This window comes from Papaver somniferum, chromosome 2 (assembly GCF_003573695.1).
Source record: "Papaver somniferum cultivar HN1 chromosome 2, ASM357369v1, whole genome shotgun sequence".
NCBI classification, from domain to species: Eukaryota; Viridiplantae; Streptophyta; class Magnoliopsida; order Ranunculales; family Papaveraceae; genus Papaver; species Papaver somniferum.
Window position 1 is genome coordinate 73,063,102 of NC_039359.1, and position 15,573 is coordinate 73,078,674.

Consider the following 15,573-nt stretch of genomic DNA (forward strand, 5'->3'; position numbering starts at 1 on the left):
GGAATAGACTCTCCAAGTGCTTGTAAGATCAATTTTGTTGGTGCTAATGACAAATTCCCATGTGAAAATTTCACTGATATCAAAAGTGAAAGACTACCTTCAGCAGCTGATGTTCTTAAGGACAAAGATTGTCAACCTTCAAAAACAGCTCATATGAGAACAGTCAAAAACATTCCCTTTAACTGTTATTATTATGGAAAAAAAAGGTCATCTTGAAAGGAGATCAGCGGAATGAAGAACTACATAACATTCTTGTATGGATGTCTAAAGAAGTAATCAAACCTGCTCCTCATTATGCTGGTATTAAAGGTCTAGTCTACAACCAAGAAAAGTGTTGTGATGGGACAATTCTTGGTTGTAAATATGACACAAATTCTGTTCACAATTGTAACGGAAAGAATGTCATATGGACGTCTGACTCTTTAAATTGTTTTATGAAGAGAAAAAGTCATCGAAGGAAGAAGAAAAGTTCAAACTCCTTTCCACTCATTGAAGAAAATATTGAATCAAAAGTGTTTGTTTCCGAATACATTCACATCCATAATCGTGTCTCTGAGCTCAACACCAGTATAAATAGACTGAAACGCAATATTAAGAAGGCAAAAGAAACTGCTGCATCAGGTAATATTTGTTCTTCTCCTATTAATTCTTTTGAAAAGTCTGATGATGCTTCTGATAACAATCAAGAAAGAAAAATGGAAAATTTCAATACCCTTGATGAGCTATTTGGTTGTCAAACTACAACTTGACTGCTTACTAATGAGCATCCTCTTTGAGACTGTGTGAGGATGCTCATAATTCTGAATAAGTGTTTCTTCTTGGAAAAGTGGTCTCTGTTGTACTTTTTCTTGTTCAAAAATAAATTGATCATCTTACTGTTGAGCCTTTCTCCTATTAGTTTTTATATTTGTAGTATAATTGATCAGTAACTCTTGAGGAAGTTCTCTTTGTTGCTCTCTTTGAAAACCCTCACCTCTCTTCAGTTGATATGTTGTCTATCAACAATTATCTTATGTTCTTTTTTGAGCTAAGATTTTCTGTCAATGTGTTTAGAATTTGGTTTTGATTTTTATCAAAACTACTTCTAAATTAGGCTAAATGGTTCACTTAGTCTTGAACTTGGTTCATAACCATGAGCGTACGTACACCTGGCCCATTACCGAACGTAAATGAGTATCTAGGGTTTCCCTATGAAAGTCTCAATATATATATATATCATGAACTATTCCTCTGATATATAATCGTTCGGTAACATCAAAATTCTCCTGTGAGATTATGGTATACACAATGGATGGATGCAAAAAGGAAGATAAAGCTGGAAAGGGCGAGGCTTTTGAGTTTCACGAGGACCATGTTTTCATAACATGTTATCATGTTGTTGATCATGAAAACAGATTTCCAGTTCAGATGTCATCTCAATTGGTAGGAAATCTTCTTCGAGATTTTGTTGTCGTATGTGAACAACCTAGAATTGCTACAAAGAATCTTGAATTTCTGAAAAACGAAATGAAGAAAGCAACCGATGAACTAGTTTGTGTTCGATCTCTGGTTGTTGATCATGTCTGATGAATTTCAGTTGCGTTCTTCCTAGGAGTTATATTTCTTGTTGTCTAGGAAACTTCTTATGAGAATTTATTCTTGTGTTTAAAGAAGGATAACTATGGTTTGGAATAGCAATTATTGTGAGTACACATAGCTATTCCAACGATTTTCATCTTGCAATCTTTTTAGATTTATTTATTTAAATTTTAAATTTTATTTGGAAGATGATTTTGCAATATTAATATTTATGGTTTTGTATATTGCAACTTGTTATAGGATTGTGTTTGTGTCCGTGAACTCTGATTGTCCCATATTCGCTCAAAAATTAAGTCTATCATATGTCTTTATTGGTAAAAGATAGAATGAACTTTTGACAACAAAGGTTAAGCCTATTATGTCATTATGCAAATATTGATGAAGAAAGGATGCACTTTTGTCTGCAAGGATTAGCCCTATTAATGTCTTTATGCAAATATTGATGAAAAATAGAATGAATCTTTGAATATTCCGCAATATTGGTCTTTCCCGGATCCACATCTTTGTGTAAATACTGTGCGGCTCCGTAATTTCTCTTATGTGATCATTTCTGATTAAATTAATCATGGGTTCTCTTGTGGTTAATTTAATTGAGTTTTCTGGATACAAATTCATGTTTTATGAAATTTGTTAATGTCCAAAGAAATCCTTCTTTTCGTGTAAAAGAAAGGTCGCTCTTGTTGTTCTTTCGGGAATGACATTTTATGGAGGAGAGTTCTTATTTGAACTTATGCTTAATTGCGAAATCTTTGTGGGAAGTGCGGCTGTGGGATATCGTAGGAGTTTTCTTGTATCTCTATTAACTCCTTGATGAATGCATTTAGTTTCGACTACATGATTGGATCTAAATAAAGTTGATATGTTTTCTTTTGGTCATGAATTATCTCCATGAGAATTTCATTAGGATCCCACTAGTTTTCATACCTTTGCCAATTTATATTGACAAAAATGGGGAGAATTAATGTGTAGTTCACACTACAAATACATATGGTTTACAGATCATTATGTAAGGGGAAGTGGTTTTCATATGATATGAAGTATTGATTAAGAGGGAGTGATACATATCACCATAGTATTGTTGTCAAAGTTGTGATACAATTGGACTTTGATGTTGTGTAATAATACTATGACATTATATAACGATGATTGAGAGCTACTGTTTTCTTATTGTTATATCTACGGATCTTCAACAACTATGATGCTGAGTTGAACACGTTCAGAATAACTAGAGTACTTGGAAGTGACAAAGATTTCGAGTAATGTTGAAGAACCAAGGAAATCAAGCATTTGGATGAGAAGCTACAAAGTTTATTTATTTTGTAATCCATATGTATTGATAGTTTTGTCACTAAAATTGATAAAGGAGGATATTTTTAGAGCATTGCTCGGTCGAACTCGCAAGCGCTGCTATCTCAGGCTTGTTTGTCAAGTTTAGTTGTCAAAACTATAAATCTTGATTTCTAGTCTACTTATAGCTAAGTCTCGGATTAGGATAGTAAGTGTAGTTGAGCATTAGACTTCACGGCGTTCATCGATTGGAGACGAAGAACTACTAAGGGGAGCTTGTGAAACTTCATAAACAAAAGGTATGTGGAGAATTGAACTCATCTATCACTCAAAAGTCTATCGACTCTATCTCCTATTTGAGACAAAAGTCGTATAGCTATATAGACTTCGATTATACACATTTGGTATTTCGAGCTGAGTTTAACTCGCTTACATATTTCTCGAAATATGTGTTAGTAAGCTTTCTTTTTAACCAAGTTCATCTTATATTCTTGACGAAAGTCAAAAGATGATTATGTGAAAATCGTCTGGTAACATCATACATGATTTGTGTGAGACAGTCTGATGTAGACTCGGAATATTTCGTATTGATCATTCGATCACTTGAAAATTGCTTTTAAGCTAGTAGTTTGTGTGAGACAACTATCCCTTCCTTCCGATAATGTTTCAATTATTGTAATGGGAGTTTATAACGATTAACCATGATAAGGTAGAAACACAGTATGCGTACTTTCATATGTGTAGTCCAAGACCGGCAATCTAGTATGCATACCCGTATACGTACTGGTTGGTCAGGTGAAGTTCGGGAGCTATCGTATGCATACCCGTATCCGTGCTGGCGAAGTCTGTTGAAGTCCAAGAACCTTGGTATGCGTACCCGTATGTGCACTATATTCAACTGAGTTCGGATGTGAACGACAGTATGCGTACCAGTTTGCATACTGACGAATATAGTCCAAGTCTGGCTACTTAGGTATGCGTACCCGTTTGCATACTTGAGTAGGTTATGTTCCAAAATCGATCTGTTCATGAACTAATACATTTATATAATAAGGAATGCAATCTTTTGCAAACTATGGCTATAATGTTCATGAATTGATTCGAGTGAATCAAAATCGATTTTGCTTCAATTGTGTCATGTATACTTCTATGAGAATATAAACAATTGAACAACTCTAGAACTAGTTTCATTTGAACTAGTTATGGTTAAGATGAATATGGTTGATATGAAAGTGTTCATATGGCTAACTTCGGTTAACTATTGTTCAGCCATTAAAGTCGTACACGTTTAGGTACGGTTATTCATATCTAAATGAATTAACTTTTCATTTTTGTGTAAAAAGATAAGTTCGATCTAATTGAAGTCACTTTCCATTTGTGTGGAACATGCTAAATTCGTTCTAATGGTTGAAAGATATTAGCTTGAGTCTAATCAGATTTTCATCTAGCGGTCAATATTGAATGATTTGTTACCAAGGTAGCATTGATAGTAAACCCTGATTTGAAGACTATATAAGCGAGAACTCTAGAAACTGGGAAACCTAATCCCCACACCTTTTATGTGATACTAGTTGCGACTAGAGTCGATTCTCCTTTAAAGTTAGGTATTTTCCAAAACCCTGTAGGTTAATGACTTGAAGACTTCATTGGGATTGTCAAGCCAGACCCAAATATTTTCTCTGTAGTTGCATGTTCTGATGTTGCTGTTTTCTATATTGATTGAGTACTATCTTCTCTATGATTAGCTCAAGATTTAATCTCCGATAGGCAAGATAAAAAGTAGACACAAATATCTTCGTCTGATCGTTTGTGATTACACAATATTTTTTTTAGCTACCATACAATTAAGATTATTGTGAGGTGATTGACATTTCTAGGATGTTCTTCGGGAATATAAGTCTGGTATATCAATTGGTTCATGTTCACCTTGATTTATCAAAATACGGAACAAAACTCATAGGTATATCTGTGGGAGCATATTTATCTATTAAATGGACTTTTCTGTGTGAGACAGATTGGTTTATCAAGTCTTCGACTTTGGGTCGTAGGAACTCTTAGTTGTGGATGAGATCAGCTAAGGGAATCAAGTGCGTAGAGTCATGCTGGGATTCAGAGACGTAAGGAGCACGACTGTACCTTGATCAGTGTGAGATTGGTTAGGGCCCAACTACATTCCGAAGTTAACTTGGAGTGGGCAAGTGTCTGTAGCGGCTTAATACAGTGTGGTGTTCAAATCTAAACTTGGTCCCTGGGTTTTTCTGCATTTGCGGTTTCCTCGTTAACAAAACTTCTGGTGTCTGTGTTATTTATTTTCCGCATTATATTTTCTATGTAATTGAAATATCACAGGTTATGCGTAAGTTCAATCAATTGTGAATCCAACCTTTGGTTGTTGATTAAACTGATTGACACTTGAATATTGGTTTTTGATACCATCCAAGTTATTTCTTATATTCAATCGGTCTCGCAAATTCCTATTTGTTTGATTGCATATTGAATTGAGAAATTGAGATATAACTCTTGGATATACTTTTCTTAAGATTGAATCAGACTGCCTAGTTGATTCTCTTGAAAGTATATTGGAGTTAGTCCATAAAGATTTCCATAAAGGTTAGACCTACGTTTTTTCAATCAGTACGCGTACCCCTATAGTTTACAAGATTTCATATTCCGACGGTACACGTACCCGGTATGCGTATCCTCCCGTAGTATCCGATATTCAATAAGCTTTTTTTGCCCATAACTTTTTCGTCTGGACTTGGAATTACCGCATTATTTTTGCATTCTCTTTGTATTTCAATTTTTTTCAAGGTGATGATGAGAAATACTGAATTTGAGTGACTTAATATTAGTCTTTGTTCCGTCTCTTGATTTTGAGCATTTTTGCTCCTTTTCTTCACACTTCTTTCGCTTCTCTTCGACTTGGGCACTTGGATACTTGAAGTACTTATCTTCTTAGATCATTTGTAAAAGTTTTCACTCTCCTTGAGATGATTCACATAATAGAAACAAATAAAAAAAAACAAGAGTAATAACAAAAGAAAATGCACGAATTATAGCTAAAACAAGCATGGAATGGACACTAAAAAAATATGAATTATGCACTTATGAATAGGTCAAAGGGTCTTTACAAGTGATGCAAAAAAGTGTGCAACATTCGGCCCTTCCTTCGGAATGCATCATGGTGGTGCATTCTTAGTTTAGCAACGATGATGCATATGCCTCATGAAACTATATTGAGTAAACAACATGGTATAAAGATGCTTTTGCATCATATATGCTTCATAGGCTAAGATTTACAGCTTATTGATGCTTTCCTTCTTACATTTTTTTCTAACTAGAAAAAGGGAAGAGGATGAACATGTACCAAGTACACATGTTTTCTCTACAACGAGTTTCAGAAATAACACCATAATGGTGCACATCCAGTTCTGGCCATATGCCCAACTTGAGTATCACGTCATAGTGGTGCAATATCACACTTAGATAGCCTCTAATTGATGCACCATTGTAGTGTTACTTCTGTTATGGGTCAACATTCCCTAAACGAGCTACACAAGATTTGATATGAATCTTTATCTCATTCAACGACGCATCTTTGAGCATGCGGCATGCAAAAAATGCGGATGTTACATTATTACCTCCTTTAAAGAATTCCGTCCCGGAATTACAAAAAAAAAACTATTGTGGACAAGCTTCATTAGTTTGGATTCTCTGAGCATATACCTCGTATGCTCAGAAATAGATTCTTTATTTTGTTATGGATGATAATTAAGACCTTCTGAGCATTCATTCTATACCACATACCCCGGAATATTCAGATAGTCTACATCGAGGCTTGCACTATGACTATAAGTATATGTTTTATTCGAGATGATTCCTAAAATAGTCATTTTCCCCTCATTACAAAAATTACCATCTATAGCAGGATATTGCATAATGCAACGAGTCAGTAATCTACAACGATTTTAAGAGATTTATATTTAAGGGTCAAGATAATATTAATATGATTTAAGCTAGGAGGGAAAGTACCTGATATGAAGAAAAATTTGACAAGGTAAGTTACCTTATTACCCACAAGATCAGCATATCTTGAACAAAATGACTGGATAACTACCAGGACTTGGATTTATGAGATCACCAATAAGATTGAAATCTGACTTGATATCTTCACAGGTGGGACGAAGTGGATGAGACACATATTATCAAACTTTGAGTTGTGTTGGTGAGGCGGAGGTGTAAGTTGCACTTATTGAAGACCTAAGTCTCTCTCATGCTCATGGAATCAAAAGTGGATGCATCATAAAAATAATTAGTAGACATGACCAGTATATCTCGCAAGGATGTTATTGGAAGTCGCGTATATATTCCGTGATGCCAAAAAAAAGAGTATGGAGAGGCTGAGAGCCGAATCTTGTTTGTGAAAGTTGGTTTGGAGTGGCCGAAAGCTAAGGCTTACTCGTTTGGCTAGCGGAGCCTAGATATTTATGCTGAGAGGGGCTTTCTTATTATGAGAGAGAGACTTGCTCATATGTCTGTACGGAGGATTGTTCCTGAGGTAAGTGGAGCCTCGCTCATATGGATTAGAGGGGGGATTGTTCGTGAGTCAAGCTGAACCTTGCCCATATGATGCGTGGAGATTTTCTCATGAGGCGAGAAGAGCTTCTCTCATATGGCTGAGCGGAGGCTTTCTCATGAGGCCAAGGCCACGACTGAGCACGTGAGTATATTTTTTATTCGACACGAGTCATAAAATAACCATTTCCCCTCATTATAAAAACCACCATATACAACATGATATTGCATAATGCAATGGGTTAGTAATATACAACGATTTCATGAGATTTACATCTCAGGGTAAATATCATATTTGCATGATTTAATCCTGGAGGGAGAGTACCTGATATGAAACAAAGCTTGACAAGGTCAATTACCGTATTTCCCGCAAGATGCCAACATTTTTTGAAGAAGATGACGGGATAACCATCAAGACTTGGCTTCTTAAATCACCAATACGATTAATATATGGCTTGATTTCTTCACATGTTGGAATTAAGTTGATGAGACATCTATAATATCAATTAATCCATCTGGTTATTGACAGCTAAATGGGGATGTCATAGTTTTGTTAAAATATATTTTAAAAATGAGATAACGGCTCCTTAGAAATAACATTATAGTTACTAGTCCATTCACCATTAATTTTTTTAAGAACATGGATGAGTTTTCCTTCTTCTATGCAATACAAATGCAAGGCTTTAGTATCTTTGTCGGCTGCAGGAATCCAATTAATTTGTTGTTATACGAAAATGGAGTTTATTGATCAGTAGAAATAATATTGGTTGAGCGAATTATGAAGATGGGTTGAGCGACATTACTTTGACAAAACAACCATGTCATCGCTGCTCAACACATTTGTTGATGTTACTATATAGTGAAAATTGCATTTGACCATTTATATGGCATGATAAAATTTCCATTTTGTCTATTCCCAAAATAATTTATCTTACCAGTTCCAAATAAAGTCCATCATTCAATCTGATAAAATCTGATAACGTCCATAAAATTTGGTAAACTCTAATATCAAGCTTGTAACTAGATACAATAATTTCCCATGAACACCTTTATTGTCACAATATCTTAAACTTTGGAAGTCTTTTATAAAAACCAAAGGGTAACAAATTCAAAAATAATATTTTGGGGATGTGTTCCTCTTACAAAGCTTTGCCTTCCTAAAACCAAAAATGAGCACATCATGAAACGTATGACACCACCATCTACTCATCTGAAAACTACCCGCTGAACTTAAAATTGGTAGATAATGAGGTTTGGTATTTTTAAACGCACTCATTTTTGGTAGGTATGTAGAGCTTTGTGAGATGAAAATAAAAAGAGGGAGAGTATAATAAGTACACCACCAATTTTTTTTTGGCAACCTGTATGTACCGAAAAGGCGAGGGTACCCAAATATACCTCAAGCTAAAACTTTTCCTACCTATAAGTCCTTTCTCCGAAAGTGATTGTCTATGGAATGAGTCGATACAATACAACTAATTGGTTCACACTCCGTATGATCGTATATGGATACGAGATCGATACAATACAACAACGAAGTATGTTTACTTGATACAAAGGTTCGGACTTAACCAAACACAATAGGATTGCTTATAAAGTAAATAGGAATTAACGTTTGTGTAATCTACTTTAATTACAATAAAACAATTATAATGCGGAAAATAAAAGTAAATGACAAAGCAAGAGGAAAACTGCAAATGCAGAAAAACCCCGGGACCTAGTCCAGAATTGAGTACTCTCAGGATTAAGCCGCTACACAAAATTACATTAACTTTGTATAGTTGAGACCAAGTAACTAACCCTATAGTTCACATAGTTCCGTCTGTATTACCACGCCTCCAACTTATAAATAAGTCACGTACTTGGATCAATCCCTTTGGTTCGTATTCCAAACAGTAAAGGAACAAGAAATCTTTTTGGTATCAACTCTATTCAATCAAGTGATATGAGTCGGACAAAGGCTCTTCCGTTTATCTCAACATAAACTCCTTCGTCAGGTCTAGATCTATCTTATGTTCAATCACCCAAAGGTACTCGATTAAGATTAAGCCAATAACACCTTTAATCCGAAGAACCGTGTTGATGCCGATCTACTCAATTAATCAATCCAATCTACCACAAGGATAAACCGATTATTAATTGGATCCTACTTTACCGAAACAAGTATTGTACACACCAAAGATTGTAAAACCCAAGTCAGATCTTCAATATCTTCTTTATCTTCAAATCTTCTTAAATATTCAATAAAAACCTGCACACAATCACTTGAATCTCTCGTGATCAATCACGCAAAGAACGGAGTCTGTTAACAATGGATTATCACAAGATCGTCTTTAGAACTAATAATAGTATAAAGATCCCTGTCGAAACTTTGAACAAGTTTGAGTGAATCTTATATCAGAAGAGAACATTCTCAAGAACAAACAAACTAGGTGCAATCAGATTTCAACCACCGTTAGTCAATCAAATCAATCGAAAACAAAGATAAACCGCAATTATCTAGTTTCCCACCAACGGGTCGCGCTAGAGCTTCTCAATCCCAAAGAAGACTTTAAAATGAGCGGCCGTAAGAGATTTCACCTAATTAGATTACTCTCCTCTCCAATAGGCGGCTACACCAGTAGCAACAACAAAAGAGTAAATCTGTTGTTACGAAGGATTAGTTTGCTAGAAAGGAAAACTTCGTGTATTTATAGACAAGGAAGTTTGGACACCAAGGAATTTCCAAAACCGAAAATATTCTCAAGATATTCACTAAAGCACAAACTCGGTTTCCATAATTCCTGGAAATTCTCTGTCCAAAAATAACGATCGAAATCTCTCGGAAAATCTAATTAGTAAATGCACATTACTAATTATGTAATTTCCCTACAAAATGAAAGTAATAACCTCAATTAAAAGATTCTTAACTTACTTATGTTTCGATCCTAGGATTCTCTTCCCTTAGCCGTTAAGGAATATCTTTGAACAATTATAGAAATAAACATTCACAGCACGTGTTCAAAGTTTGTCGACATCTTTACTTTGTAAGTTCTCTTTCACACTTACAACCTTGAAACCGATATTCCGCACTTCCAAACAAGTTTAGAATTGGTTCATCTGACTTTCAGGACTTATGTGATTGATCAAACCAGCATTCAATCACAATCCTGGGTTTAACGGTTCTACAAAAATAAGTTTCGGTTCTACCTCCATGTGAGTACTACGCATAGTCACACTAGCTTCCCAAAGATTCGGTTGACTAGGTACTAGGATCGGTTCCCCACATATATATGGTATCTAACTTATATGTGTTGCACATGTCCATAGGATCGGTTCCCCTTTCTGCTATAAACCTTGCTGCACCCCATACAAGGATCGGTTCCCCTTGATGTACTGCACCCCTTACTAGGATCGGTTCCCTTTCCCTTACAAGGATCGGTTCCCTTTTCCTTACTAGGATCGGTTCCCTTTCCCCAAGGTCAGACATAATCCGATCATACCACAGGTGATTACTTAAGATTGGTTTTACTAATAAAAGTTGTACCAATACATAAGTCAGGACTTTGTGAATGTATCTACCAAAAACACAACAAGTTGTGAGTAGTTATACTCTATCACACATATTGGTTTCTCATAAGATATGTAATGAATAATAAAACCGGTAACTCCTGGCAATTTCCTTTTCGGTTCACAAACAAGTTTATGAACTTACTTCCTTAGAACACATGTAAACATTGTTCCCTATGATCAAATCCTCACCTCATACCCATACATAATCACAATAACATGCAAATGATTATGGCGATGGCTTATCTACAAAGTTTAATGGTTAAGCAATAAACCTTGTATTTTATTCCTTAATACTATGTCTATATAGAGTTCGTATATGCTTCACAGTTATGTTTTCAATATGCACGACTTGATAGATACGTTAGGGAATGAAACAGTTCAAGTCAAATATCACTAACCTCAAGTGGAAGGATGATTGTTGTCGTTGTAGCTCCTTGCTTGTTCACATCTTCAAGACTTCGCAATACTTCTAATGTCTCATATTCTAATACTTTCAAGCTAACCTAAACAAAGTTTAACTCTAGTACATAATCAAGCGACTCTTAACATGAGTTTTGATTCACTAATATATGACAACCAAACTTGACATATTAACGCTTGGTGGGTTCAACCGATCAATGCTCTAACAATCTCCCCATTTGTCAATTTTAGTGACAAAACTCTTACCTCATACGGATAAACAAATTACAAGAATTCATTACAATCCGCTTGATTCCCGATTCAACAGCACGGTAAAACTGCTTAGATTCAATCCTTGAAAATGCCGCTGTTGACATTATAATAACAAAGAAAATACTCCCCTTAAGGAAGATAGGTAGATATTCAATCCGCACATCTTTGTTATACAAATCAATATGACATGTAACTCCCCCTTAGTCTGTGCTTTCACTCTTTCGTTAGATAAAACATTCAAGTAGAAATGTTCTTTTCCCTAGCGATGCCAATCAATATAAAATCAATACCAGCACCACCTGTTTACTCCATATATTTCTCCCCCTTTTTGTCACAAAAATGACAAAGAAACGAAAAAATAAAGGACAACACGAAAAGAATCTTACAAATCTCAAAATAAACTTGCAAACTTGTAGAGTTGGGCACGAAGGTTCCATCCATCATGTTCTGATAACCAATATCAAAACCGAAACTACAAGTAGTCGTATTTTGATATGTTACCAAGGAAACAATTGTCCGAAACAATTTTTCCCATTTAGTTTAGCAAACCAAAAACAACTAATCACATTAGTCCCTTTGCTAAACCGATTGTTCAAAAACAACCGCTTAAATCGATAAGACCAAAATAAAGATAAACTCCATTTTTCTCATCAAGTTCTAATTATCCATAAACTTAGACCTTTCAATTTTAAACAAGCCAAAAACTAGGTTAGTTAACTAGCATTTCCTTGTTTAGGCATTCAATTAGACTTGAATAACCGAAACCTCACTTTGACAAGACAAACTAAGATCAGAATTAACTTAGTTTCTTATCCGGAATCGAATTGGACTAAACAACTCATCCCGTACACATATTATTTCGTTAAGACATAAATAATTCATAAAAACCAAAATAAATCAACTTGCATAATTACTCACCTCAACCGGAAGCAACTGAAACAACATAGACATTAAAAGCACCGCAATTGCACCATAATTTTGTAAGACTAAACAATTGATACCATACAAAAGAAAGATAACAATAATTTTTCTTAACCGGAACCAATTGAATCACACACAAATCAATTGTACCAAAATTTTGTAAGCCTAAACGATTGATACCACATAATAAAGTAAGATAACAATAGTTTTTATTAACAGGAACCAATTGAAACAAACATCCACACACACATCATGGAATAAGTATCCATTGAACCTAAATTTTGTTAAGCAAAAGCAACAAATATATATAATATAAACTCAGGCTTTTCTTAAACAGGAAAATAATTAACTAACAAGATTGTTACCTCAAATTTCGCATCCACTTCTCCAATATGATAACATCTTCGTCAATAGAGAATTGATATCGAAATATCACCACATTGTCATCCTTATGCATAAACAAAAGAACAACAACTCACCTCAACCTTTACCAGATAAAGGTTGAAAACCGGTTTTAACAATTGCAAGCAAAAGTTGAAAACCGTCGAAACACATATGTTTTTATGCTAAACCAAAAAACGATTCAACATATTATGAATTTTTCACATACTGTTTCTATTAGAACCCCTCATAATCCTTTGATAAATCCTACCTACTAGGGCTAGAACTTAATCCCGCTAAATCAAAAAGTCACCCAAACCATAAGGGTTCACACGGTACTAATGTACCTTGATAATTCCTATGGCTTTCCTTAGATTTTCAAAAGTTTCTCTACCTAAGGGTTTAGTAAGAATATCAGCTAGTTGACGCTCAGATGGAAAGTACTCCAATTTGGTAACACCATTCTCATACAATTCTCTAATAAAATGATACCTAATGTCTGTGTTTAGTACGAGAATGTTCAAATGGATTCTCAGTCAAGCGAATAGCACTTCAGTTATCACAAAGGATGTTCATAGTTGGAATATTTATTCCATAGTCGATGAGCATCTGTTTCATCCATAATAATCGGGTGCAGCATGTACCAGCAGCAATGTATTCTTCTTCACAGGTTGATAAAGACTGTGAATTTTGTTTCTTGTTGTGCCAAGCAACAAGATTTTGACCAACATATAAGCAACCACCTGAGGTGCTTTTCCGATCTTCTACGCACCCTGCCCAATCAACGTCTGAATAGGCAACAAGATTATTGTTTGTATCCATAGAGTATGATATACCATAATCTACAGTACCACCAACATATCTTATGATACATTTTACAGCTTTAAAGTGTGATTCTTTAGGATCCGCTTGAAATATGGCGCAACATCCCACACTGAAAGAAATGTCTGGCCTTGTTGCATTTAAGTATAGCAAGCTTCCGATCATGGATCTATAAAGTTTCTAATCAACAGATTTTTCTCCTGGATTGGATTGAAGTTTTCCAGTAGTTGGCATTGGTGTTGCCATAGGAGTTGACTTGTTTAGTTCGAATTTCTCAATAAGGTTCCTTGCATATTTTTCTTGAAAAAGAATAATATTGTCTTTTTGTTGTTGTATTTTCAAACCAAGAAAATAGGACAATTCTCCGACATTACTCATTTCGAATTCTCCACTCATAAGATTTAGGAATTCATCTGTTAGAGTTTTTGAGGTGGATCCATATATGATATCGTCTACATATATTTGAGCTATAAGGACATGGTTGCCTCACCACTTGGTAAAAAGAGTTTTATCAGCACCACCTCTAGAGAATCCTTTTTGAAGTAAAAAGGATGTCAATTTGTCATACCAAGATCGTGGAGCTTGTTTTAGACCATACATGGCCTTCTTAAGTTTAAATACATGATATGGGAACAATGGATCTTCAAAACCTTTTGGTTGAGCTACGGATACTTCTTCTTTTAGATCTCCATTTAAAAATGCAGACTTGATATCCATTTGAAATAATTTAATCTTAATATAGCAGGCATAAGCAAGTAAAAGTCTAATAGATTCCAAACGAGCAACATGAGCAAAAGTTTCATCAAAATCAATACCTTCAATTTGAAAATATCCTTGAGCAACAAGTCTGGTTTTGTTTCTGACAATTGTTCCGAATTCGTCTGATTTGTTTTTGTAGATCCACTTCGTTCCAACAATGTTGACTCCCGCTGGTTTTGGAACAAGTTCCCATACTTCTTGCCTTTTAAACTGATTGAGTTCCTCATGCGTAGATTTGGCCCAAGCAGGTTCACTAATTGCTTCCTCAATATTCTTTGGTTGTATTGACGATAGAAAACATGAATAGTGACAGACATTCTGAAGTTCTCTTCGGGTCATAACCCTTACATTGGCATCTCCAATAATGTCTTCAGTAGAGTGTCTTTGATGTACCCACTTAGCAGGTTTTTGAACACTATATTCATTATCATTAGGTTGTTCAACAATACTTTCATTATCATCTTTGTCATCAACGTCACTAATTAGAGGAACCACAGATGGTTCTTTTACAATCTGTTTTTCTTTAATAACAGTTTCAGAGGGAGGAAGCTGCATTGCAATGTGTTTGTCTTGACAAAAGTCACTAATGTCATCGATAACAACATTAATAGATTCCATCATGACCTTGGTTCTGATATTGTATACCCAGAAGGCACGGCTATCAGAGGGATAACCAAGAAAAATTCCTTCATCACTTTTGGAATCAAATTTTCCTTTATGTTCTCTATCCTTGAGAATACAACATTTTCTTCCGAAAACCCTTAAGTAGCTCAGATTGGGTTTTCTTCCATACCATAGTTCATATGGAGTGTTTAGAGTTTTGGATCTTAAGTAAACTCTGTTTATTAGATAATAGGATGTAAAAACAGCGTCCCCCCAGAAATTTAATGGTAGGTTTTTATTGTGAAGCATTACTCTTGGCATCTCTTGAATATTTCTATTCTTTCTCTCAGCTACACCATTCGATTGAGGTGTAATAGGAGCAGAGAATTGTTGGGTAATCCCAAGTTCATTACAGTATTCATA